At 35.5% G+C, this 27891-nt stretch overlaps 1 protein-coding gene and 2 long non-coding RNA genes across 5 annotated transcripts in view; all 3 read right to left on the bottom strand.

The window, feature by feature from the left end:
- LOC123540064 (uncharacterized) overlaps positions 1-27891 on the bottom strand; it is a 414957-nt gene that overhangs the window by 277529 nt on the left and 109537 nt on the right. The gene's annotated exons all lie outside the window — the stretch shown is intronic.
- LOC128549465 (uncharacterized) lies at positions 185-3203 on the bottom strand. The gene is made up of 3 exons (XR_008367698.1): positions 3119-3203; positions 2615-2730; positions 185-1775 (listed from the first exon to the last, which is right to left on the bottom strand). It is a non-coding gene; the product is annotated as an uncharacterized LOC128549465 (long non-coding RNA).
- LOC128549464 (uncharacterized) lies at positions 3925-7184 on the bottom strand. 2 transcript variants are annotated; one of them, XR_008367696.1, is made up of 3 exons: positions 6993-7184; positions 5775-5993; positions 3925-4315 (listed from the first exon to the last, which is right to left on the bottom strand). It is a non-coding gene; the product is annotated as an uncharacterized LOC128549464 (long non-coding RNA). The 2 variants fall into 2 exon arrangements; XR_008367697.1 differs by having other exon boundaries at positions 5867-5993.

Genomic DNA, 27891 nt, shown 5'->3' with positions numbered 1-27891 from the left:
CAGGCCGATATAAAATATTGATGGAATACAAAACTTTACACAAAAAAATACACTATTCATCATACTTTGTAATAATTTCAATTGTGAAAATGCATGATTCAGTTTTCAAACGCCAGTTTTTGTCCCTTGACAACATGTAGGATCAAACTTATAAAACTTATTTTCTGCATATAAAATGAGCCGCGGCAAGGTGAAAGGGGGGCTTTTCGTTATACCTGACACTTTCGGATATTTGTTTCATCTTGATCAGCACATCATGCCAATTACAACAATGCATAGAAGTTCATTTGTTATACGTACAAATATTTCTGTAATTTTTACTCATGTTAAACATCATCCATGATTCAATTTGAGCCGTGCCATGAGAAAACCATCATAGTGGCTTTGCGACCAGCATGGATCCAGACCAGCCTGCATGTTCGCGCAGTCTGGTCAGGATCCACGCTGTTTCCTTTCAAAGCCTATTGCAATTAGAGAAACCGTTAGCGAACAACATGGATCCTGACCAGACTGCCACTACTATAGTATGTTGGTTTTCTCATGGCGCGGCTCATTTATCATCAAGATGTGATGACGTCAATGTTTTGGAGACGTCGTTGAGAAATATTACTGACCAAAATGCTGTAGAAACATTATTTTTCTGAATCAACCAGAATGTTTACAACTATATTCAACTTCCTGTATTTTGGACAAATTCGTGCACATAAAAACGAAACAATATAATGAATATTATTATTACCACGAAAGATTTATTCAATAAAGCGAATCTATATAGTTTTTAGTTGTTCTCAATCTTAAACCTGCAAAAAAATCCATACTACGTCTCAAAACACAATGCAAGTGTACGCTGTAAATAAAAATTGGTGCAGGTGTTCTTCAGTGTATATATACTTGAATATTTAAACTACACAGAATCCTTTTCGTGTTACAATCCCGGTGCTGCCTCGTGCGATATATCTGTGCAGGAGCGGCGACCGTCACCAACTCGATGTCAAATATAAAAGAAACTAAGTTGTAGTTTCTTACTTTCAAACTTTCTTCTGTATTTTACATGTCAAACTGTTTAAAAAGAATTTGAACTTAATGTGTCTCCTTTTCTAATATAAAGATGTACAAAATTTCTTCAAAATTCGGCAATCAATAATCGCGTCTTTTTTTCTCAAAAGCTTTTTTATAAACCAGTTTTTTTTTTTATTTCATGACATAAAAACAGAAGGAAATATTGATTGCTTCATTTTGATAGCACGCTGGATCGCCGCCGTGCTTGCATAAAAATGATTCCGGAGCCCCTCTGCTACGTTATCAATTCCATATATCACCGCTACATCCTATTATATGTTCAGTGCAAAGCATTATAGTTTGAATCAACATTCAAATAAAGAAATTCTAGAACGTTTGTTGCATATGTCTGAATAGATACTGCTACTATTTAGCTCCGAATCCTGTGGGAGTTCCGGTTGAACATCATATGGGCGCGTTTTAAGATGCGTCTTTCAACGACAAATCTTACTTCCTTGGAATCTGCTGCAGACACTAACGAACATGACACCTGGTTCATCAGACGTGAATCGGAATCTGCGATACAGGTATTTGGAAACATTGTGATTTTTTAAAACGTATCCTCAATGAAATGTTTCCACTGTTGCCATATACGACAGTCTCGTTGCTATGAGATGAATGGTTTACCACTTCCGCTGCCTGGTTTACGGTATCAACGTCAGATCTCCTGTGTAACTGTTTAATACGACCAAATCCAGCGTCAGTCAGGCACAGTCCTGTACAAATATATAAATAGAGAATTTGTAATCCGGGGATTTTCGACTTTCTTCTCATAATTTTTGATGGTCATTCTAGCCGTGGTGGGTCATTATATGAACATGATGAATAATAGTACTTTACGGTACCAGAATGATTATTTTAAAATATTACCTAGTGTTTTCAGGTAGCTGCATCGTGAACATATGTGATTTGTGATAACACTCCAGCTGTAATATCAAAGTACGTAACGTAACGGCTTTTATTTTAACCTTAAACGAGACCCAGATAACGGTGTTAAAAAGTTATTTTTATCACGAAGACTTGCCTTCTATACTCCTATGAACTTATTCATTTCTATCATTTAAAAAGAAGAAATATGTGCTGTTTTTACGGTGGTATCTTTAGGACATGCATTTTTTTTTGTTCTTTAATTATTTCTTTCGCAAGACATATTATCTCGTGCGCAGGACATCTTATCTCGTGCTCTCGTGATAAGATGTCGTGCGTTCGAGATAAGATGTCGTGCACACGAGAAAAGATGTCGATAGCTCGAGATAAGATGTCGTGCGCACGAGATAAGATGTAGAACGCTTGAGATAAGATGTCGGACGTTCGAGATAAGATGTCGTTCGCGAGCGCTCAAGATAAAATGTTGTGTGCTCGAGTTAAGATGTCGTGCGCACGATTTATTCTAAAAAAATATTTAAAATAATTGAATGTCCTAAACATTCCAACGTATGTTCTTTACTGTCATGCCAAATACATGTTTTTCTTCTTAGTTACTTTTCGACTACATTTCAGTTACAGTTTTCAAGTACAAATCTTTAATTTTTTTATCTGTGAATTGCATACAAACCGGAACAATTATCAGCATTTATCCTGTATTCGTCTTCTTCCACTGAAAACTGCTGAATGCGTGGTCTTACATCGATATAACTGAGTCGGGTCCATGTGAATGTTGCTCATCTACACCTGGAAGTATAAAGGTAATACGGCGGTACGTTATTGGATCGTGAAACTTGTCCTTTGAAAAATGTAATGCGGTCACATGATTTCAAATTTACTGTTTATTTTGACAGCTACTTAAATGTGCCTCTGTGATGTAGATGATGATGTACTACCGTTGTGGTGACTTTGATAAAAGCTATAGAGGTGTGCATTATACAGAAAGCTTAGATGTAGATTTCATTCTATGGCAACAGAGATCTCTGACGTGATAGACTGGAACTCCGACTTACTGTTATTGCTGTTAAACGACATTTTAAAAGCTAATGCCAAGGAATCCAGTGTGTACGAGGCATGAGGCTTATCACGCTTGAGTAAAAAAATATTTCTTGTATATACAATACATTTTACTTACCTTGAAAGTATCTTTTATACCATTTCTTCACGCTACGGAATTCCGTTAGGGCCATCGCTTTTGTATGTGTTGATCTGAAACGCGATACTCGATAGTACGATGATGAAAACGCGAAATCACGAAACTACGATAACGAAAACGCGACAACACGATGATGATAACGCGATACTACGATAACGAAAATGCGATAATACGATAGTACGATGATGATAATGCGATATACTATCGCGTTTTCACCATCGTAATATCGTGATATCGCGTTTTCGTTATCGTAGTATCGTACTATCGCGTTATCACCATCGTACTGTCGCGTTATCACCATCGTATTGACGCGTTATCATCATAGTACTGTCGCGTTATCACCATCGTACTATCGCTTTATCCCCATCGTACTGTCGCGTTATCATTATCGCACTATTGTACTAATTTATGAATTAGAATTAGCCTAATGTTTCCCTTCGTAATCTCACTCTGGGTCAGACATTTTGTCACACTGAGGGGAAATGTTTCTATACGCATGAGCACCGGAAGGCGATAGTACGATGCTGATAACGCGATAGTACGATGGTGATAACGCGACAGTACGATGGTGATAATGCGATAGTACGATGATGAAAACGCGACAGCACGATGATGAAAACGCGATAGTCCGATACCACGATAACGAAAATGCGATATCACGATATTACGATGGTGAAAACGCGACAGTACGATGGTGAAAACGCGAAAGTATATCGCATTATCATCATCGTGCTATCATATCATCACGTTTTCGTTATTGTGGTATCGCGTTATCATCATCGTGTTGTCGCGTTTTCGTTATCGTAGTTTCGTAATTTCCCGTATCGCGTTTCAGAACAACACATTCAAAGGTGATGGCCCTAACGGAATTCCGTAGAAAACACGATAGTATATCGCATTATCATCATCGTACTATTGTATTATCGCATTTTCGTTATCGTAGTATCGCGTTTTCAAGTCATCATCGTGCTGTCGCGTTTTCTTTATCGTGGTTTCGTGATTTCGCGTTTTTATCATCGTACTATCGAGTATCGCGTTTCAGATCAATACAATCATTCAAAGGCGATGGCCCTAACGGAATTCTGTAGTTTTCACCAATATACTTTCTCGTATAGTTTTTGAGGACAGAAGGGAGATAATTACATAAATCTGAATTGTTCACGGATTCTCTCATATCTGCAAAACAAAGGGTGTGAATATAGACTGTGTGAAATGGTATAGATCTATTTTTTTAAAAAAGAATTATGCCACTTAGATCAACTTATTATGAAATATTTAATCTTATAATACATCTACTGAATTTTTGTTAGGTATTTGACTCCTGACTAATTTAGGCATTATGTTTCTGAACGGAATTCCTCCTCAACAATTAGTTTAGATAATACTTTTTTTAAATTTCTAAAGTTTATTTTTCTAAATTTCAACTTTCCCGCTTTTACTATAATACCAACAAAATTCCTTCTATCTCTTCCTTATGTATGAGACAAAGGGGGCATAATCATACAAAATTTGAACAGCCTCAGGAGTTATCTCATATGAACAACAAAGTAGGGTCTGAATACAGACTATAGTAAATCAGTATCATATGATATATGAAGAAAAGTTATATTTGTCTAAATTATACGTCCACGAAAGAAATTACATATAATTCTTTTTAACAAAAATTTGAAGATGATGTGTCTGCTGTTGTGTTCTATGAGCAGACGACATCACTTACTTGTATCAGCTGACGCTGTGTTCTATAAGCAGACGACTATAAGGATCGTACATGCCTGCCTGTGTAAGACGGGGTTTTCCCTTCCCAAGGGACAGTGTGGAATGAAAAACCGAGCGTTAGCGAGGTTTTTTATCCATGCTGTCCCGAGGTTAGGGAAAACAGCTGTCTTACACAGACAGACATGTTAGATCATTTTTCTTGCCTATCATGTTCAAAATAGATCATGGAGACAAACAGGTTTTTGGTATTTCCTGACATTATTTATAAAGTATATGACGTCACAATGGTACCAGTACTATATGACGTCACCTTAGTGCACGCTATTTTAGACAAGGTTTTTCCCTAGGGAAAGACAGGAATATCTATCCCCGGCGCGTGCTCAGATAAATGTATACTATCCCCGCTAGGTAGGCAAGAAATCTCTAACTAGTATCGGCTGACGTTGTGTTCTAAAAGCAGACGGCATCACTTACTTGTATCGGCTGACGTTGTGTTCTGTAAGCATCGGCTGACGTTGTGTTCTATAAACAGACGACATCACTTACTTGTAACAGCTGACGTTGTGTTCCATAAGCAGACGACATCACTTACTTGTATCGGCTGACGCTGTGTTCTACATGCAGACAATATCACTTACTAGTATCGGCTGACGTTGTGTTCTATGAACAGACGACATCACTTACTTGTAACGGCTAACGTTTTGTTCTATAAGCAGACGACATCACTTACTTGTAACGGCTGACGTCGTGTTCTATAATTTAAGCAGATGACATCACTTACTTTTATCGGCTTACGTTGTGTTCTATAAGCAGACGACATCACTTACTTGTATCGACTGACGTTGTGTTCTATAAGCAGACGACATCACTTACTTGTATCGACTGACGTTTTGTTCTATAAGCAGACGACATCACTTACTAGTATCGGCTGACGTTGTGTTCTATAAGCAGACGACATCACTTACTAGTATCGGCTGACGTTGTGTTCTATAAGCAGACGACATCACTTACTAGTATCGACTGACGTTGTGTTCTATAAGCAGACGACATCACTTACTAGTATCGGCTGACGTTGTGCGACTGTGTCCGGGCAAATGCTCGATCTGTGTGTTGTGAGTTTGCTATTGAGCACTTTCACCTAAATAAAATCAATATAGATGTAATTTATTATTTTATCCTATGTTTGACGTCGCGGGGGTGTAATAAAGACATTACATAAAAATGGTAATGTAATACAGCTTTAACGTGGACGTCGTTTTATATGTAGGAGACGTTGGTCAAATTGACTTGTTTATATAATGAAAGTAAGTAGAATTTTTTATGCTTCGACTGGAAAAGCTAATATGTGATAAAAAGAATATTACATCTGCGACTTTACACACTGAATTGACTTGGCACAGTCTCGCATTTTATTATTTTATTCAACTCGTTTAATAAATTCAGTATGAAAGGACACTCATGTAATATCCTCTATGTCAAAAATATAAATATAATACAACATTTCATAAAATCATTAAGTGAAAAGATATCCTGGACCATTAGAAGTAAAGAAACAATGTTCCCACAGCCCTGCCTTCGGGATACTTCATCCTATTTTTGCATAATTTGGACATCAACACGATGTACAAAGGCAAAGTAAAACCATAAATTACAAAGACAAAACAAATATACAAAGAAGCTAAATGCAACATCGCCATGGGAAAGTTAGAGGTAATACAAATTCTGGAACTGACCTTACACATTGCGCATGTAACCTTGCGCAGTGCGCACCAAATGTCATGTGGTGTGAACTAAACCACGATCTCACAGCTCACGTGATATCTGAGGATAAAAGACCCGTATTAAGATCGACAAATTATATAGTCTCCGTTTGTAATTTCGGCATTCTTCGGACTAACGGAAAACCACGTGCGTGTTGAGCTACATTTTCACCCGAAAAATGTCTGCTTGCCAGGTGTCATTACATCTTCAGTACCAGTAAGACAAAACCGCTTCCTTAATTAAAAATAAAAACAACCCATAAAACCATGGATATACGTATGCACTCTACTCATAGCAACATGTTATATAAATCTCTTCATCGATACAAAGCGAAAGGAACTCATAGATCTTTAAAATACAAGTTATATTTGTATACCTTGCTGATGGTTTAGTTTGCAGCCGATTTTACGAGGTTTGACTGTGACGTTTGTTTCACTTTTACAGGTGGCACTGTATCATCAGCTTCCAAGGAATGTGGACGATTAGTAGAGGGCGCTCCACCGTGTGATGTTTCCCAGAATGATATGTTATTTCCGCCGGAAACGAACTGTGACATTGTTGTAATAGCTGAAAACTGATGGAGAAATTCAAACATTTGCTTTTATAATTGGGACTGTTCTTCAATCATTAATCTGGTTAGATAATATTTTAACAAGGAAAAACTTTTTTCCTAATTTTTACTTTTTCTATCAGCAGAGTTCCTCTTTGACCTTTCCCTTGTTTTGAGAAGAAAGGGGACATAATTATATAAAATCTGAACTGCCTCATCGCTTGTATCCTGTAAAAAACATAGGGTCTGGATACAGACAAGAAAACAGTATTATAAGATAAGAGAATAAAAATACTATTTGTCTCAATGTTATACCTGCATTCAATAAACCGCTATCTACAAATATCTAACGAAAGTTTGACGATGATGTGTTTGTCGTTGTTTTCTATAAGCAGACGACATCACTTAATTTCACTAGAACAACGCCCTACTTTATAACGCTGCCTCACTGGAATATAACGCCATAAACACGTAACATGAAATCCCACTGAATCAGATTACTGGTTGGGATTCATTTTCCGGACAGGACCAGTTTCCGGACACATGTAATATCCGCTTAATTTCGTTGTTATTCATGTAATTGTTTCATCTATATCATTAAGATGTTTCTTTCTTCATGTCTACAACAAACCACTATATTATAAGGCTGTATAATATTTGGGTTTTGATGATAACTCACCAGCGTTTACAAAACAACTTTCTGTCTTAACGGGGCATGCAAATAGATTGCGCATGCGCAGTAGTTCACACTAGTCGAAGTATCAAGTAGGGAAGAAATAATTAAACTACATATTAATGATTGTCTGCTGATAACATGTTCTACTTTAAATTTCACGGTAAAAGTTACGTAAGATGCAGGGCTGTCGATTTTTGCACTAATTTAATTCTATATTTATTAGAATTATCAAGAATTCGTGTTAGATCAAATGTCGTATCAAACTGACTGCAAAACACCGTCAAAATCTTTGTCCGGAAACTGGTTTACCTGACGGGCAAAATAACTTCTTTTAGTGACCTCATTTGAGGCCCCATGGAACCCATATTTTACGTTACAACGCGATGCTGATTATAACATAGGATGCGGCAGGAGCTGAAATTTGTGCAGTGTGGGGCTTCATTTTTGTCAAATATTTTTTTTCAGGGAATAATGGAGCCGAAATATTAAAATGTGTCCGGAAAAGGGTTCCCATCCAGTATCCTCTTAGTGCCAAGCAAGGAAACTACTAGTACCATTATGACGCAGTCAGGGATCGAACCCGCGACCTCCCGCACTCGAGCCAGGCACTCTACCATTAGGATACCATGCATACTTAAATATATCATCCATTTTATGAAATGGCCTTGAATAGTGTAAATGTTTGTAAATAAAGTCTTTACTTTTCACTGGTTTGTCTTTGAACGCTGTATTTACGTCGCTATAGGCTAAATGTCGGATCATCTCCAATCTGCGGTCCCGCGCTAGTCATTCTTCTGCGCCAGTTAAATCACCCACTTTCTCGAGCTGTTGTCAATAGAGAACACAATTCAACATGTTGTTTAGATGAAAAATATTTCCCTGCATCATGATATAACTCGGACAAGTAATCTTAACGTATTCCTTGAATCATGGAAAGCTCTATATTTTACTATCAAACGTGATTCGTATAGGTTTTTGCTGTGATAATGTTTACAACCATATTATCAAATTTGATTTCTTTCATTTTGATATTCTCTTTAAAGGAAAATCGGTTAGTAAAAGAAATAAAGAATATGAAAATTTAGGATCAGGGCATAGGTGCTAATATCTATTGTGACATGAAATTTAATGATGTAGAGTTGAACAAACCCTCTAAATCAAATTCTGTCCTTTTGATTACATATACGACATCTTCTGACGTATAAACCTTGACGTCTCGTCATCCATTTTTGACGTCTTCCTTCTTTAAATCAGAGTTACCTATTAAGGTAGTTCTGCACGTTTGGATCAAAATTTATTTCTACAATGTAAATTTGATTAAACTCTGATTTTTCAAAACTTCAGAAATACCTAGAAAATCCAGCAAATGAAAAGGATAGGGTCGTGTGCTTGATTTTTGCTAGACTGAATCAAAAATTTTTGGACCTCACGCAATTTTTCAAAATGGAGTCTAGGGAAAATCAACCTTTCAAACATTTTTGCAAATAGAGATTTTCCCTACAATGTAGATTTTGATGAAACTTCCACAGTTGTACATAGTCAAAGGGCCTATAATATGGTAAAATAAAATGTATAGGCCCCGTTTGCTTATTTTCAGATATCTGACTATAATTAAAGTGCAGCAAATAGTCCACGCTGATTTTAGAGAAATTATTGAACTATTTAACGTGTCATATGTTTTATGCATTATTGACTTAGAAATATAGTAACAGTGCCCATTGAAAAAAATTTACTCACAGTTGTCTTTAAAATTCCTAAAATGATTTTTATTTCCGTACGCCGAATTCAGCTTTTTTTCCACTTTTCCGGAAAAATATTGACGTTACGCCATCACTTCCGGTTTATCAAACGTGCAGAACTACCTTAAATAATATAAAAATTTTACTATGCACGTATTATATGTTCACATGAGCATATGCTTACTGTATCTTAGATAAAATCTTTTTTTTTTCTCCTGTTTTCTTCTTCATATTTCATGATGCATAAAGGAATTTACAAACGCTGGAGAAAAGTTGTCGAGAGTTTTTCGAAGTAATTTAAGTTACAATCTACGAATAAAATTTCTATAAAGATCATTTATATATATCATGTGTTTGGTTTACTGTCACACCGACACACTTATATGTCATATGGATCCTTTCCTGCTTTTTACGGAAGTCCCATCCGGGCATTATTTCCGTCACAGGGGTGTACATGAAGAGAACCATCGACAGGCTGTAAACCCCGGGAAAATAATTCAGAATGAATATTGCAGATTTAGTCAACATGAAAGCAAACTCGATTTGATGGAATGTTCATAGAAGGTAAAAAAAGAATAATCACTCCTAACACTGGCTTCAGAAAAGAAAAACTCTGCTTTTACATTTATATACCATGGTCTAAAAGGACACACAGGGTCCGAGTATAGAGTGAATGTCTTGGAAGTGCAGTGTTATAAGTGTATAATATTGTCTAGTTCCCCGACTGTAGCATATTTATCATGCTTATGTAAGAGTAAAAAATGCAGACGGCAAGTCAAAGCTTTGAAAATCTGTCTACATTCATCAAACTTTGACGCGAGAAAATTCAACAGACTTTAAATGAGTATACCACCAAAACTAAAACTGTATTTATATGCATTCTGCATAGATTCAACTTTAGATGAAATAACCTGATTGTTTCAAACAATAATCAGAATATATGGCTAGAAAAGATCAAGTACAATGTATCGAAACAGTTCCTACAATATGGTGGCTGATTTCTGTCATCTCGTTCTGGCGCGATGGAGCGTTTGCAGGGCGCCAGAACGCCAGGACGCCAATTATACGCGCCAAGACGACAAACCACAGGCGCTTGAAGCTCTATCAATAGATATATGCATTACCAACCCCACCCACCTAATATACTATGAAATAGTACAGGTTGGCAAGTAATCTTGTCTTTTTTATAAATTTTTTTATCGACTGATAAATCGAACCACATGTCAACTACCAATGAAAACACCCTTTCAAATAGTAAAATAATCATTCCTCTTACGGGACGCTGAGCACATCTAGTAAGAAACATACCCAAGTCGTACATTTCATTCGTTATCTTACACTATCGAAATCGCCGTACTGGTATTCCGCTATACCTTCTCCAGCTTCCGGTTTAAAAATTCGAGGTGAATCCCTTCTGAGAAAAACTAAATTCACCGAAAACAATTCGTATCGAACAACAATGGTGATTGAAGAATTATAAAACGCCAGTTTGTAAACCATCCGAGCTAAATACAGTCAATAAAACTTTTATTTACTTTAAAAACCCCAAGGGTTTCAAGGAACTGTGACGTAATGTTCTGACGTCAGAACAGCCTTGGGGATGAAGAGGTTCTGCCGTGTGCTTATTTTAAATCGAGATGACGACGACTGAAACCTAGCATTTAGTATTTTCTATGTATCATTTTCAATTTTAAAAAACCGTTTTCATTGCTGTTATATTAAAATATATATGTAATACTTAATGTTTGATCGCTAAACTTTCAATATAAGTCATACTTTGTTGGTTTATTTGTAAATCTTAACAACATATACGCTAACGAAAACGTTTTTTCTAAACGAAATGGGATCGGAAGGCACTTTTTGAAAAAACCCACCACCCATATTTTTGTTTTTTTATTTTCCCCCCACCCCCCAACCCATAATTATGAATTTTCCACAAACCCCCACCACCTATAAATTAAAATATACGAAAATCAAACATAAAGAGGTATATTTTTAAATAACCAATGACGGAAGCATTACCGTTTTTCCCCTTTCTAATATCTCAAAAACATCAAAGAGTCACAAATGTTTCATTCCGCTTCGAAAATTTGCCGCTAGAATAGAAAAATGTTTATACCCCTCACACCAGATTTATTTAAGCACGTTTCCTAAAACATTACGTTTTACCGCTTCCGACTTTTAAGTTTGTTTGTTTTGGGGTTTAACGCCGTTTTTCAAACAGTATTTCAGTTATGTAAGGGCGGCAGTTAACCTAACCAGTTTTCCTGGATTCCGACCATACAAACCTGTTCTTTTCAAGAAACGAAGTAACTGCCAACTTCCCAAACAGCATTTCATTATGTAACGTGGCAGTTAACCAAACCAGTGTTCCTGGATTCTGCACCAGTACAAACCTTTTTGCCAACTCTCCCACATGAATCAAGGTAAGGACATACCTCCACCCGGATCGAACTCACGACCCCGCGGATCCGTGACCAAGGTTAGGGGGGTTTCCGACATTAAGAACTCTAATAAAAGATATTATAAATTCAACATTTCAGAGCCTGTCACGGACGTACAGACGCGATAAAAATTCAAGCTCTTAAGCATCATTTTGTTTTGGGTTGTAGAGCATTTTTTTTATAATATATGAAAGTTTCAACACGTTAACCATTCGGAAACGCGAAAATATAACGCCAATACGTTATTTACAAATAAGCACACAAGGAGCATCGTGGAAATGCACTTTGCAGTTTTCCCGCCCAAAATACAAAGAAGAAACGTCTGCTTTCCGGTTCAAACAAGAAATTCATCGGCCCGAAATTTACGCATTTTAAACAGGATTTTTATTCGAAAAGGGCTGATTATTTTATTATTCACGTTCCATTTTAGCGTTCACATCTAGGTGTGTTCAACTAAACATCAGAAAATCTGCCGAACAGCGTACAAAAATGTATATATCGAACCAGCCAAAGAGCTATAAAAATAAATGTATTTATACTTCTTTGATGTAGCACACATGGATTCATGTCCAATGGAAATTTAGTCATCCGTTTTTAGAATAACGATTTCACGCAGTACATGTTTAGTAAACTTGTAAATAAAGGGCACTGACCACCAGATCGTACGACAAAAAAAAATAGATATCGGAAAGTTATTGCTATATATTTCTTAAAGTTTTAAAACTTATTTACTGACAGATTATGTTATAAAAACACGAAAGAATCATTTTGTTTTTGGGGTTTTTCCATTCAAAATCGGGATTCTAGAGTTAACAGTCTTAATCATAAAAGCTTTACATTTATTTAACACCGTTCGCGCATATTCTTCCATGGGTACTGGTCAAGACCGTAGAAAATTTTATTGCCGCGGGGGTTCGGGTTTGATTTCCAACCGAGCATGTTTTCTCTCACTCTCTCTCTCTCTCCTCTCCTCTCTCTTTTGATTTGGCATTAAGACAGATTAAAAAAAAACCGTGTTCTGATGTTCAAAATATGACCAAACTCCAAGCGAAAATCTCAAGGTCAGGTCTTTAAATGGCTAAACGCGAAAGTAACAACTTTCAAGAGTTTTTTTTGGGCCACATACTATTTAAACATAAAAACGGAAATAATTAAGGCGGGTTATGTTTTAGGAAAGAAATACATATTTCGCGTCAAAAATTCTTTTTACGATGCTGGCTTTGTCATTAAAACTTTAAACTGCAGAAATGCACTCATTTATGATAGGTCTATCTATCATTTGCTTAAATCGGGAGGCAAAATATGATTGGAAATCAATGAACACGTGGCTTTTTTTTTAAATCATGCTCAACATAAATCATTCAAGTAATTTTAAAGAAATTGATGTTGGGGATTTTTGCATTTTTAACTCATTGATACATAAGAGATTTAACAGAACAATTCGACACTGCGTGTGCAACAGCTTAATAGTCAAATCCATGTTAGGCCACGTATTAGCAAATAAAACTCAAACGTAAATACTGCAGTAAATATGATTGTGTGCGACATTAGTGACTTCCCAAAATTTAAAATGAGAATCTGTGGGGAATATTATGATGGGGGTTTCCTTAGCGACTTACATGTTTCTTGAAAAGAAAAAGTTTCCGAATCGGCAAATGCTCGCAAATATATTGAAATACCTGAGTCAAATGATGATGACGATAATTACGTCGGCATGGGATAATAGGAAATCGGTACCATTCATTTATTAACATATAAACATATAATTTTGTACGGCTGTTTAAAGTATTTTTTGCGTGAAATGGAAAAATTCGACTAATTTTAGGAAAAATGATCTCATGCAAAGAATTTTTACTCAGTTCCGCATCTTTTCGTTTCAAACAGGCCTCGATTTCATATACGCGTCACGTGCCAGTCAGAATACACAATGCAATGAAAAAGAAGTATCAATGGGTCTCCACAGATTTTATTCACTTCTACCCCAAGTGCGAGATATAATCGATGACACGATCTTTTTACATCGGGAAATGTTGATTGACATACTTTTCGCGATTAAGGACGCTGTACGTATCACCAGACTCCGAATTCAACGAGAAAAATGAAATATTTAATGAACAGAAATAATAAAAAGAAAGATCATATTTTTTAGATGGGTGATGTAAAAATTTGCATTCCATGTATCGCGGTCAGTAAAGTAGCGACTTGTCGTTAAAAAGAAAAAAAATGTACGTAAATTAATTAAGAGAGGTGACCCAAACACCTACCCACACCCCCATATTTTTTACAATCAACCCACCACCCATAAAGACGTTTTTGTGAGGACAACCACCCAAAAATTTTGTGATTTTCTGATAGCCCCCCACCACCCATAATTATGATTTTTCCGATGGACCCCACCACCCGTCAATAAAAATTCTTCTGTGAGAATTATGGAAATTGTAATGAAATTTAAAAAAAAATCTGTAATAAAAAAAGTCGCAAATTGCAGATGTGGTGCATATATTCACAGGCGTGTAGTCTAGTAAAATTAGATCTATACATTTCGAATGAAAATTTTTCCCAAGATATAAATATATTTAACAATGTTTTTACTTCAAATATATAAACAAAATGCATGATTTGCCGTTCTAAATTTTAAAAATATAGCGGGACAAATACCTATAACCTCTTTACCACGCCTGCGTACTATGAAAAATTTCCAGCTACGCGCCTGAGTTGCTTTTTAGATATTTTTCTCCATACATTTACATAATTATCTCTCCAATTGTTTTTTTTTTTCTAATTTCTTGTTAATTATCCAAAAAGTAATTCGTGCTATGCATCCAGCGGTCTGAGTAACGATAATTTCCAGAGCATCAATTTTCTTTCCCACAGGATACACAAAACTGAATAATAAACCCTTGACGGGCCTCAGTGGTTTCATTTCATTACTGACGTAGATAACAAATGACGTCACATACATAGTACTTGGAAATTGTTGCAGCCATGTTTATAATGTCATTTGCGATAAAATGTGATAAATCACGGTGCACAATCACGTGGTCTATGACGTCATGTTATAGGTATCGCGCCAAGAATTTTTAGTCAACAAAGCGTCGATCCAAGAAGAAAATTCGTGGTAAGTATTTTGTTACGAATTTTTGTAAAATGTCTTTAGTATGTTGCAAGTCCTTTAAGATGCGTACCTCCGATCACACAGCATCTGCCCGTGTCTGCTTTAGTTTGGCTGAAAACGGGCAAACTGACCAAAATCTCAAAAATCCCCTCTTGCTATTGCTCCAAGCGATCCAGAACCGATAAAACCAGCTTCTCTTGCTAAAGTCTTCAAAAGGCCGTTTGTTTGGGTATTTTGTCTTCAAATCCCCTGATTTATTATTTTTTCACATTAAAGGTGTTATTTTCATGAAAAACCAAGGATAAAAAGATAAGATATGCGGCAAGTTCTAAAAGATAAAGATAACTTTAGTGCAATGACGGGGCTTGAAGGTTTGAGCTAATTTTCAGGATAAAAAAAAAGGGTTTGAAGCATTATAAATAGTTATGTGTTTTAAAACAGAGCGGTAATCGCGAGGCTATTATTTTTTTATATACGCGATTTTCACTTGAGCACACATTCAAGACACAAGCGTAATAATTATTTCTTGCTTAACGCAGCGCTAAATATTCAAATTTAAAAATCTCTAAAAAATTTCCTCCCCAAATCAACCCAGTTTACAGCTTTATATTCAATTTCCAAATTAGCTTTTTTCTCAATCATGATAAATAAATGGCTAACGGTGTTTTTTATTTTCATTTCAAACGCAGAATGGCTGATGAAGCTAAACAAAAAGTGTGCAGCCAGCGTGGGAAGGCTTCCGCCAGAGGCGAAATTTGCATACGCTCGAGAAAAGTCACACAGAAACGTTTCCCTAGGGGTTCAGCTCTCGATAGGCATTGGTAACTATTTTCTGTAATTTATACTGTTAGCAAATGGACAGAAAATGGGCCAATATGCGAAGCTTGAACTTTTAGTTTTGAAAAACATTCAGAAGCTTTTGAAAATAATGTGCATTTTCTTTAAAATTAAAACATTTTAAATTTTATACCTTGGACTCTCGAAGAAGCGCGTGACACACTAAACCAGTAGGAATAACTTAATGACCGAAGAACTTAGTGTATGAATCAGTTTATTAAGGGGAATAAATACTGAAATTACATACAGCTGGTTAAAAAATGAAACAGTTTACTTGTAAATCAATGGAAAATTATCAACGATCCTTTACGTTTTTGAGTGTATTTACGAAATATTTGATCTGTTTATCCTATGCTCAATTGCATCAGCATCAGCAACATTCAGCTAGAGGACGGCCGCCAATACAACTTTTGGCAACTCCTCTTGTAAAACAACAATCTGAAGAAAATGACTATAATTGAGTATCTAGACATGGTCCCAAATATGCAGATAATTACGACAAAAGTGCATAATATATTTTATTAAAATTTTGGGAAAATATCACAGCATTATTTCTATTTATTTTCAGATGAAAGAGCATAAGTTACACTTAAAACGCTCCCCGACAGAGAGAGAACAATCCCCGACTTTCAGTTCTGACATTGCGGCTAAACTGGTGGTGACCCGTTACGAACTCACCGAGCACAAGCGCAGTCATGAAACAACCGAGTCTGCCTGCAAAACAATGTGGTGCATTGAATAAGCACAGGCCAAATTTCCCGGGAAACGCGAAAATAAGGGGAACGTCGCAGGAATGTTTGTGTAATTTAAACCAGTGAAACTTTGAAAAATTGATGAAGACATGTTGATCTCGAATTTTAGTGGTGCATTCGGGCAATGTTCAAATAGCATTTTTGGCATGATGCAACCCTCGTGCCTCTCTATTGTTTTGTTTCTTAAGCGGCTTTCAAATTCAAATATCTGTTACTAAACAAAGCCATTGACTTTTAACATAAAATAGTTATTTGCTATCAAAGTCTACACCACGAAACCAATTCCTGCTTCTTTGTTTGAATTTGACAGAGTTATGTCCGTTTCAACTAAGAATGTTTTGGTTAAAGATTTTGATAAAGTCAAATATCGCTGTTACTATCTAATTTTCTGACTTTCTGAATTTTTCGGGGCATAAACATTAATTTAAAAATCATTGGTACGTATTATTTTACATAAGTTACATGTCTTTTAAAAAAAATAAAATTGAAGCTGACAGTTCTGGAATGTGTTATTGGGAAAATGTTACAAATGTTTAAACGAAAAGTTCAATCTGCATCATGAACATGGGATAAAGGCTTAAGAGTTAACTGTGTAAAAACTAAAATTTCAACATAAAGAAATTCATGATAATGTCTGAAATAAATTTTTAAAAAAACTTCCGATGTCAGCATCTGAATTTTAGTCTAAAAGAAGAAATGTCAATTAACACGCCAACATCTGTGTAAACATCAGTTGTCGAGTCCAATTCTTAAAGCGAATTTCATTCCGCCTGCACGCTGTCCCACGAAACACCAAGGATCCTTTTTAACAGCATTCCTGTCCCATGCTCATAGTAGCTACCTTTTTATGCACAAGGCCCCTAGTTCTCTTTTAGCGACCAAAGTCGTGGCCCCTGAAACAACAAAAAAATAAAGAAAAAAAACTGTAAGTCTTTTAAGATTCAAATAAACTTATTATAATGCAGATGTGACGTGTCGTGTGCCCGCTATAACATGTCGATTTAATCCCAAAGCAAATGAATACATACATGTAAATGCTAACGGCCCTTGCCAAGGGCGTCGATATTTTGTTTTGCTCATAGTTCCTTATGAACAACTCAAATCGAGTGTTGTTTTGTTTGTCTTGCTTTCGACTGGTCTCTTCAATTTATTCAATTATTTGTACTATGACGGGCCCTTTCTTATGAATTTTTGTTTTTGCCGGTGCAAAGGTTATTTCAGGAGTTTACAGACTAAATTCCCCTATTATTATCATTATAAAATAATAATAATTTTTGGGAATGGTATTATTTTTAATTATTACTATTAACATTATTTTATTGTTATTATCATTTTCTAATGACTATAGGTTACAGTACAACCTCTCCTGAGCGGCCCTCTGTTAACAAAACCCCCTCTATAAACAACATATCAAAATTTCCCCAGCTGAAATATACTATCAAATTTTCCCCCCAGAACAACAACCTCTACATAACATCAAATTTGTATCCAAAGGGTCTTGCTCTACAGAGGGTTTCATTGTAAATTTCCTGTCTTCCAATAACAACGTTTATTAGTGGGCACACGTATGGACCTGTCATCTGCTAGTCGCTCATAATTTTTCCACCAGCTTTAAAACAGTCTCCCGACTAGTTCGATAGTAAAAGGACCTGTAATAGCTCGTATAATCCAATTCTTATATTTTCTTAAAATAAAAGTATCAAATACTTAATTTAGCATTTGCATTAACATTTAACCATTTCGTTTTTTCTTGGGACCCCATACATGTATCTTAAAATAATTATTTTCAGATGTATTGATTTGCCCATTGAAATTTGTTATAATCTGTACAGTACTTTCTAAAGATATTTGATTTAAATGACAAAATGGCTTAAGAAAGGTTAAGCCTGAGCGATATCATTGATCTTTCTCAGTAGCATAATCTTAGCTCCCTGTTTTGCCTAAAAATTTTATTTCCATAGCGTATTTCAATGAAAGAGTACCAAGCGTAATTGTGAAAATTTAAAGGGGGCAATGCCTTAAATTCCAAGTTAAAATTTTAGATTGTTGTAACATCATTTAATCTTTTAAAACTAGCCGCGATGGCATTTTTTTTGCCCCCGTGTTTTGCCTATAAACTCGCATTATACACAAGATAAATTCGACTGACAATCGTGTTTAGATGAAAGAGTGATATGCCCTTGATTAACGTATGAAAACTGATGGGAAACGGACTAATAAGATCACGTTCGCTTGTTGCGATACATTTACTCCAGAACTTTCCGAAACACATCTTTTTTCTTGGTTTTACCTGAAAATAACACATTTAACTGAAAAATAATCATCAAACGGATGTTTTTAGACAGAAAGTACCAACCAAAACGGCCAACCAAAACTTTAGCAACAAAAGCTGTTTTAATGCGGTTCTGGAATCAGCTTGGAGCAATAGCAAGAGCGATTTTGAGATTTTGGGCAGTTTGTCCCGTATTTCAGCCAAACTAAAGCAGACAACGGGCAGATGCTATGTGAAACGAGGTACGCACCCATAAAAGGACTTGCAACATACTAAAGACATTTTACAAAAACGTAACAAAATACTTACCACGAAATTTCCCTTCTTGAATGAAACCTTTGTTGGCAAAATTCTTGGCGCGATACCTATAGCATGACGTCATAGACCACGTGATTGTGCACCGTGTAAATGGACTTTGGAAATAACTATGTTATTGGAGATTTCGTGTAAAACATATTCTTGATAACTTTGGCAATCGGACATTCAGCTTCCAAAATGTGTCAGGTACTGTACACTTTACACTCTTAAATTGCTGTATGTTTCAAAACCCGGGTAGCAATAAATGTTCTTTCTGTTCCACAACGACCATATAAAATGACGCTATGTCCAGTTTTTACGAGTTTGAACAACGCTCGTCCTCCTTGTTCGTAGACATTTTGGATGAAAGATTCTTAATTTGTTGCTAAGGGGATACATTCTCTCCGACGGACCGGAAGTTGATACGGAATGGCCGAATACCAGAACATTTTATGTAATTTATTTGCTATATGTGTATTCTATATATGAAATCAGTCATAGACGTATAAGTACGTACAAAATTTATTTCTTTCTCTTTGGGATGGTGTATCATAGACAAAAATCCAACGTCATTTGCCTTCAAAATCGCCGTTTAAAAAATCGAATCGAGCCGTGAAGTTGCCAACCTGGATCTCTTTCAGAGATCTACGATCTCTTCAAGAGATCTAACCTGCATATATATTTTATTGATTGAGCTTCAGACACCTGTGGACAAACAAGGCATTTGTCGTTCTGGTGGGGGCGCCAACACTCTAAATTGGTAAGTTGTTGTTCTGGCATTTTGGCGTCTTAGCGCGTTTGCAGGGCGCCAACACGCCAGGATGACAATTATACACGCCAAGACGACAAAATCCATATTTGTCGTTTTGGCACATTCATTTGTCGTCTTGGCGTGTTGGCGCGTTGGCGTTTGCGGGGGCCAAAGACCCAAACGAAAATTTATACGCGCCAAACAAAAAATCCTATTTGTCGCTTTGCGCGTTCTTTTGTGTTTTTGGGCGCATTTGCGGGGCGCCAACACGACAATGAACGCCCCAAAAACCAAAAATTTGGGTTTTTGTCGTTTTGGCGCTAAAATTTGTCGCCCTGGCGTGTTGGCGGTTTTGGGCCCGCAAACGCGCCAAAGCCAAACGAGGGCAAAATCAGCCCCCATCAAAATGTTTTTTGTTAAGAAAAATCAATGATAGCAATAAAACACGATAACTCTTTAAGTTTTTATATCTGGGTTTTTTTTGGGGTTTATTTCAAATTAAAACAAACTCTGTGTTTTTTTTCGAAAGTGCAAACAATTTTGAAAATGAAATTATTTACACGGATGGTTTTGATTGAAAAAAAAATCAATTTACCCGTTTAAAAAATTTACCTTTTTTCACCATGATTTTTTTTGCCCAAAAATTTCGGGGGAAGTATTGAGGGGTTTTTTTCAGAAAATGTACCTGTCTTCTTTATATCATGTATTTATGCAATACAAAGAGACGTTTTCCCGTGCTTCTATCACCTGTCCCCCGAAAATTTTAATATTTTTAACCTAAAAAAAAACAAAGCGGTATGCACATTCTATTCTTCCGATGAATGAAAGGGCCCCCAACCCCACCCTCACTGCCCGCCCATTCACTCACGTACCCCACATTGGGTATCCGGCCACAATAAGAACGTTCTATATACAGTGCTATAAAAATATAAAAATGTTGATGCGGTAAGCTCATAATTTTTGGGTTTCTTTGAAATTGTATTGTTTATTGAAAAATATAATTAAATTACAGGGACAAAATTTTGTTACAGATTTTTTTTCAAAATGTATTTTATTAAAAAGGTAAAACTTATCATTTTTCGCCATCAAAACCATGACTTTCATGATTCTTATATTAAAAAAAAAAAAAAAAAAACTTTAAAAACCCCCGGGACCCCATTTGCAAAAAAAATTGGGGCATTGTCACGGAAAAATATTTAGCAACTAAAACGGGTTTTGTTTCATTTTCAAAATGGATAAATTTCTGGGTGCTCTAAAATTTTTTAAGAACCCGTTAAAAGGGGAATTGATCTTGTTGGCTACTTCCCTATTTAAAGAATAATAAAAATTTTTGGTTTTTCCAACGTTTTAAATCTATTTTTACTGTTTTACTCAATAGTTGCAGTCATTTGTATATTCCCGGATTTGTTCGTTTTTTTAGGTGTATCTTTTAAAAGATAAATCAAATACTACTTAAAACCCAAAAAAGACAGCAAAAAAAAAAAAAAAAATATTTTCTCGGTTAGTATTTGGGGGACCTTTTTCCAAACCCTTTGACGTCGCAAAAATGATGTGTTAGCGGGGTTCAATTTTGTAACGTTAGAAAACGTAAGTTTCTTTGGGTTTTTGGGCGACACTACTAACCATCCTAGAATCCCAGAAAAACATAAAACTTTTCCATACAACTTAATTTAGGTACAAGCGACGTCGCGTACTTTAAAAACAGACTTAGAGTTTAAAACAGCGCCTTCGTCGAAAAAAAAAACGTTAAAGTACAAAAAAAGGCATTATTAGCTAACAGATACCAAAAAAATTTTAATTAAAAAAAGCGAGAACCCAAATTTTTAAAATTAAAATTTATAAAATAATGAATTTTTAGAAAGAAATTACCCCTTAAGAAAAAAAAAAAAAAATCAAATTGTCCGTCCTCTTCAACGGGAAAAAAACTTTTTAAAAGTAAGTTGTCAAATGGGGGTTTTTCAGTGTATTCAAAGTACTGAAAGAGTAGTTTCCCCTTGGGGGTTTAAGGTAATTGACGTCAACATCGGCTATTTCCGCCAATTACTTTAAAATGCCGTGACCATAGGCATTCCCCGTCGTCATGTAGCTAAAATGATATGACTTTCGTAATAACCGAGGATCCAAAATGTATAAAAAGGGGAGGCATTCAAAGAACAAAATATTGCCCGAAAAATTATAAGGGTTCCGATTTTTTATCCCATGTTGGTGAAAAAAGCTAAAAGAATTAAATGACTTTAAGGATATAACATCAGGTTTAAAAAGCTTTTAAAGAAATTTTTGAATTAAATCAATAATAAAAAATTTTTTAAAATGTATCATATATAATACACAAAGGTTCCCCGGCCGGCGAAGGGTTTTTGAGTACGATAATTATTTTCCCTATGGCTTTTATCCAAGTGCGGTACTCCCAAGCAATGACAAACACAAAAAGTCCCTACTATGTGAACGTTATCATAACAAAATAGTACGGCAGCACCATACTTGAAATTTTTTCAATATCCCTTTCACATTAATAGCGTAAAATTTTGACGTTTTAGTCTTTAAAATATTTCTTTGTCATTGCTGAAAAAAATACAAAAAAGATTAGTTTAATTTCTTACGTTCCGAAAAACTTGTTTTTCAAACCTTATATTAAAAAAATGTTCCTTTTAAAAATTTTTTGGAAAAAGTATTATAGAACCCAAATGGCAAACACCACTCAAGCTTACACCGTCAACGCTTCCCCTATTTTGTAAAATTGTTTGGGTTAAATTTTTAAATTTTTTGCCTGCATTCAAAAGAAATAATATACAATTCCCGTGAAGGCAGCTCCCGAACTTTTATATAGAAATTTCCCGTGAAATGAGACCCCCCAAAATTTTCAATAGAATTTCCCGGAAAGGGCAGATCCCGACATTATATAGCAAGTTCCGTGTAGGCAACCCCCAAACTTTTATATAGCAACCCCGTGAAGGCAAAACCCCCGGACATTTAATAGCAAGTTTCCGTGAAGGCGACTCCCGGGACATTCATATAGCAATTCCGTAAGGGCGATCCCGAACACATAGCAATTTCCGTAAGGCAGACCCCCGGGACATTTATTAGCAAGTTCCGGAAGGCAGACTCCCGAACTTCATATACAAGTTCCTGAAGGCAGCCCCAACATTTTGCAAGTTCCTAAAGCGACCCCGCATTCATATAGCAAGTTCGTAAAGGGCAGACTCCCGAACTTTTTATATAGAATTCCCCGTGAAGGCAGATCCCCACATTTTTTCAAACAACCGTCTTTTATTTACACCTCTGCAGTTCTTGAAACTGCTTTTTTTTACTGCGGGGTCCTTTAACCTCGCTTCGAGTATTGGGCCCGGGAAAATTTGCGCACAGGTACCGTTAGGGATACTACAACAACAAATGCCGCGAATTTATTTTTTCTTGAAATTAGTAAAATAAACCATCTGAGAACGAATCAAATTTTTATTTCACAAAAATGAAATAAATATCATTCAAAAGATAAAAACAATGAGAGTAGGAAAGTTTTTGCACCCAAGCTTTCATATCAATGGTTTTATACAAAAAATTTTGAAAAAAACGCGTGTAGAATTTTTTTCACATTTTTTAAAAAAAAAAGAAGGGGAAAAAATGACGAAAAAGATGGCATCAAACTTTATGCGAAGAAAGAAACAAAAAATTTAAAATAAAATTTAATTAAAAAAACCCTTTGATGAATAAAAGTTGAACTTTGGTAATTTTTTTGCACCTAAGGGTTTTTTATTTTTAGTAATTTTTTTTATTTTAATAAAATGGTTTCTCCCTTTTTTATTTCTATATAAAAAATCGACCGCATCGATTAGTGGCCGGAGGAATATTCTTCGTATGTGCGATTACGGGATAACTATATTAACATTTCCCAGTCTTTTTTGTTTTGTTTTTTTGTCACTTTTTTTCTTTTTATGTATAATCTGTAATCTAATCACCTTTTGGAATGAATGCAAAACAGCAAACCCTGATAAAAAATCTGTTTTTAAACTTTCGTACAGCTTATATCACCAGTCATGTGAATTGAAATTTTTCTCTTTCATTGTTATCAAACCTGACAATTTTTGTTTGTTCTGTATTATAAAAAATCACAATTTCCGCCATCTTCGGTTTGGGGAAAAAAGTTAAACAAGTTGGTCGGTTTTTATATTTCTTAATTTTATAATTTTATGATGACTTTATGACATTTTAAAGACAACGTCGATAAAATGTTCGAAATCGAGACAAATACTTAAAGGACACAAAAATTTTTCTGGGCCCACAGGGTTAACTCTATCATAAATATTTAAATCATATCCATATACATCGAAATCTACGGGTTTGTACGGTGTCCCCCTTAGGGCCATTGAAAATGTCATGGTGAGGAAGAAAACACGATGACGAAACGTGGGTACGATCACGAAAAACACGAAGGTACGATCCGAAGACGCGAAAGGTACGATCACGAAGACGCGAAGGTAGATCCGAAGACGGAAAGGGACGATCACGAAGACACGATTACGATCCCGTTGTGATTTTGATCTACGACAGCACTGACAAAAATTCGCTATTACTTCCGCTTGTTTTGGCCCTTTGCTCATCATCACATGTTGTTGATTGTCGTGTCAACCCCTCGAAAAATATCGCTGTCGCGTTAACGCCTTTGTCTGACATGCGCATACAAAAAAAACAATGGAAAAAGCATGGCTTTTCCGTATTTTAAAAGTTTTTTTGCGTGGTACACATACTGACAGGAAAACATAAGGCCGAACAAAAAAAATATGAAAATTACTGATAATATATTTATTTAAAATCCTTTATACGTTAAAAATCATGGGTGAATGTTATCAAGAATGCCGTCGTAAAGTACGGGGGCCTTTTTGTTTTTGGGGTCAATGAGTCAAAGGCAAAGAAACCTTTCGAAGAAAAGATTTCCCTTACTTACAAAAAAAACCTTCGTTACATCGGTTACTTATAGGATATTGCCGTTGTCAACAAAATAAAAATAAAAGCACACAATTGCCTGTAGCAAAAATAAAATCACATAGCTACACAATTGCCTTTGTCAAATATAAAATTAATAGCTAACAGTTGCCCGTATCAAATATAAAATTACATACACACAATTGTGTTGTCAACATAAAAAATTGCCTGTAGTCAACATATAGACTTAAAAAGCTACACAATTGCCTGTTGTCACATAAAAAATTCATAGCTACACTTGCCCGTAGTCAACATATAAAAAAACATAGCTACACAATTTCTTTTGACCGGCCATCACGGGGGGTAGGTGTTGGGGAATGTTTCCTTTTTTCATTGAATTATCCTCTGCCTTAGTGAAATTACAATCATGTAGCCATTACCCTTTAAAAGTTATTTAAAAAAGAATGTTTTTCCCAATATACTCTGTCAGTGTAGGACTTGTTTTTCTCAACAATTTTTCTACTATCTGTGAAATTTCCCGTTATTATTGTCAAAGGAAATTCATGTTTTTTTTTTTGGGGGGGGGGGGGGGGGGGGGGGATGAGCGAATTACTTTATTTTTTTACTTTTTATTTAAAAGAGGGGGATACAAAACGGGGTTTTTCCCCCTGATCCCTTACCCCAAAGGTTGAAATCCATTTGCACTTGCAGAAAAACACTCCCCCAGACTTTAAGGAGGGATGTCCCAATTTGTTCCCTCCGTTGAAATCACCCTTTAGGTCCAGTTTATTTGCACTTGTCGTGATACATAGAGGAAAAACACAAAAACCTTCAGGAGGTGGTGCCAAACTAAACATTTTCCCATACAAAGTTAATGGTTGAATTTATTTGTACTGGTCTGCAACATTTTTAGGAACATTCGCAACTTTAGGGCGTGCCAAAAAGGTGTTTGTCATAGATACATCCTTACCCCTTAAAAGGTTTTATTTTCATTTTTAGTTTTTCTGCAACATTTAACAACACTCTCAGACTTTCACAGATTAATGACATATAGCACAAGCAATTTTTAACTCATGGATGCATTTATCATTGTAGCAATATAATTGTTCGACAAAAATTGTTTCCCAAAGCAAGGCGGGTGGGGAGGCAGAAGTGTAAAATAATTATACGGCCATAGTCTTTAATACCGTGAAAGAAACTGCATGTCCGTGTGCTTGTTTTTGAGATATGTGTCATTGATTAAAGAGATCTGTGACTGTAAAGGTGGTTTTAAAACATTTTTTTTAATTGTCATGATTATTTAACATATGTCAGATGTTTATATGTGTGTGTGTTTGGGTTTAACGTTTAAATATCACATTTCAACTTTAGGCAAACAGTTACGTAACCATTGCAGTTTATTCAACGGTTGTCAATTTTCTCTTAAAATGATTTTTATTTCCGCACACTGAATACAGCCTTTATTCTACATGTTCTGGTTAATCAAACATGCAGAATTGATAACATTCCAGAAATCATATGTTGGCAAAGAAGGAAAACGTACACTGAAAGCTGGCCTTCAGATAAACTTTGGGCGACTTCGAATAACTTAAACCCTCTGTTATGCTAACCATTTATAAGTTGGCAGCGTCATAAATTTAACACGAGTTGTTTCTGTAAGTTTGAACCTCTGTAGAGTGATACCCTTTGGAAGATACAAATACTGACTGTTATGTAAAGGTTGTTGTTGCAAACAGTTAATTTTGATAGTAAATTTTGCTTAGGGAAATTTTGATGATGCTGCTATAGAGAGGTTTTTGCTTAAGAGAGGGCCATGCTGCTATAGAGAGTTTTTGCTTAAGAGAGGGCCGCTCTGGAGAGGTTGTATTGCAATTTGTTTAATAATAACATGATTTAAGGTTCACAAGTATATTAAGAGTTTTGACTTCATACAAATTTACCAGTTTCTATTTTTTAGTTTTTACTGGCTCGTTTTAGTACAATCTTAACTTAGATCAATATTTTTTTTTATAATTTTGACACATGATATAACAAATGATCAAGGCCTTCAGTTTGTCGTCCAACAGTTCAGATGCGCAGGAATTGAACGCCCTAGTCATTTAATATCTGAGCATCGGAACGTTGAACCGTTGAAAACTAGACAACAAACATCAGGAAAGCCTTGCTTATCTTCATTCTTAAAAATTCATTGAAACAGTTTTATCACAGTTATGATGGGCTGAATTTTATTTGAGAAGAAATGAACCGGACATCATATGGCAACTAGATGTCAAAATTGATGTCAGAGCGCTGTCTAAATGGTGCGCATATCAACCATTCTGTATCGCAAAATATACAGAGATCTTTAACTTCTTGTTTGTTAAGTTGGCAAGAAAAACTAGCCAATGATGTTACAATAACAAATATATGGTGAATTTCGTCACTACCTATTTTTGCAATCTGAAAATGTTTGACGTTGTTCTGACGTTTTTTTTATGTTCTACTGAAAGCCACTTGTAATTAACGTTATTCTTTATTTAAGAGGATAAATTATGACAAGAAACATTTTATACTGCATATTCATAACAGATATCAATTACATAATATAAAGAAATGTTTGATATAAATGTAACTTCTAGATTCAATACTTTACACCAAAGTGTCTATGCCATCCTAAAAATGTATGTCTGCATGTTTACCGCTTCTGACCAAGCACTTCTATGTAATTAAAATTATACAGGCTCAGTTTTAGAACATCTTAAACATAAATACTTATCAAGAATTCGGATTGTTTCAACCATCATTATGATTTTAACATTGGCTGGTCATAATAGAATGAAAATTATGACATTCACTTCGTATGAACAGTAGAAAGAAATGCGCTTAGGGGATATCTGCGTATAGTCAGTCAGAACCTTCCTTAGATGATGTCTAGGTTGTTCCTTC

Source organism: Mercenaria mercenaria, chromosome 16 (genome assembly GCF_021730395.1).
Source record: "Mercenaria mercenaria strain notata chromosome 16, MADL_Memer_1, whole genome shotgun sequence".
Classification (NCBI taxonomy): Eukaryota; Metazoa; Mollusca; class Bivalvia; order Venerida; family Veneridae; genus Mercenaria; species Mercenaria mercenaria.
The sequence above is the reverse complement of the archived record's forward strand: the minus strand, read 5'-3'. Positions and strand labels throughout refer to the sequence as shown.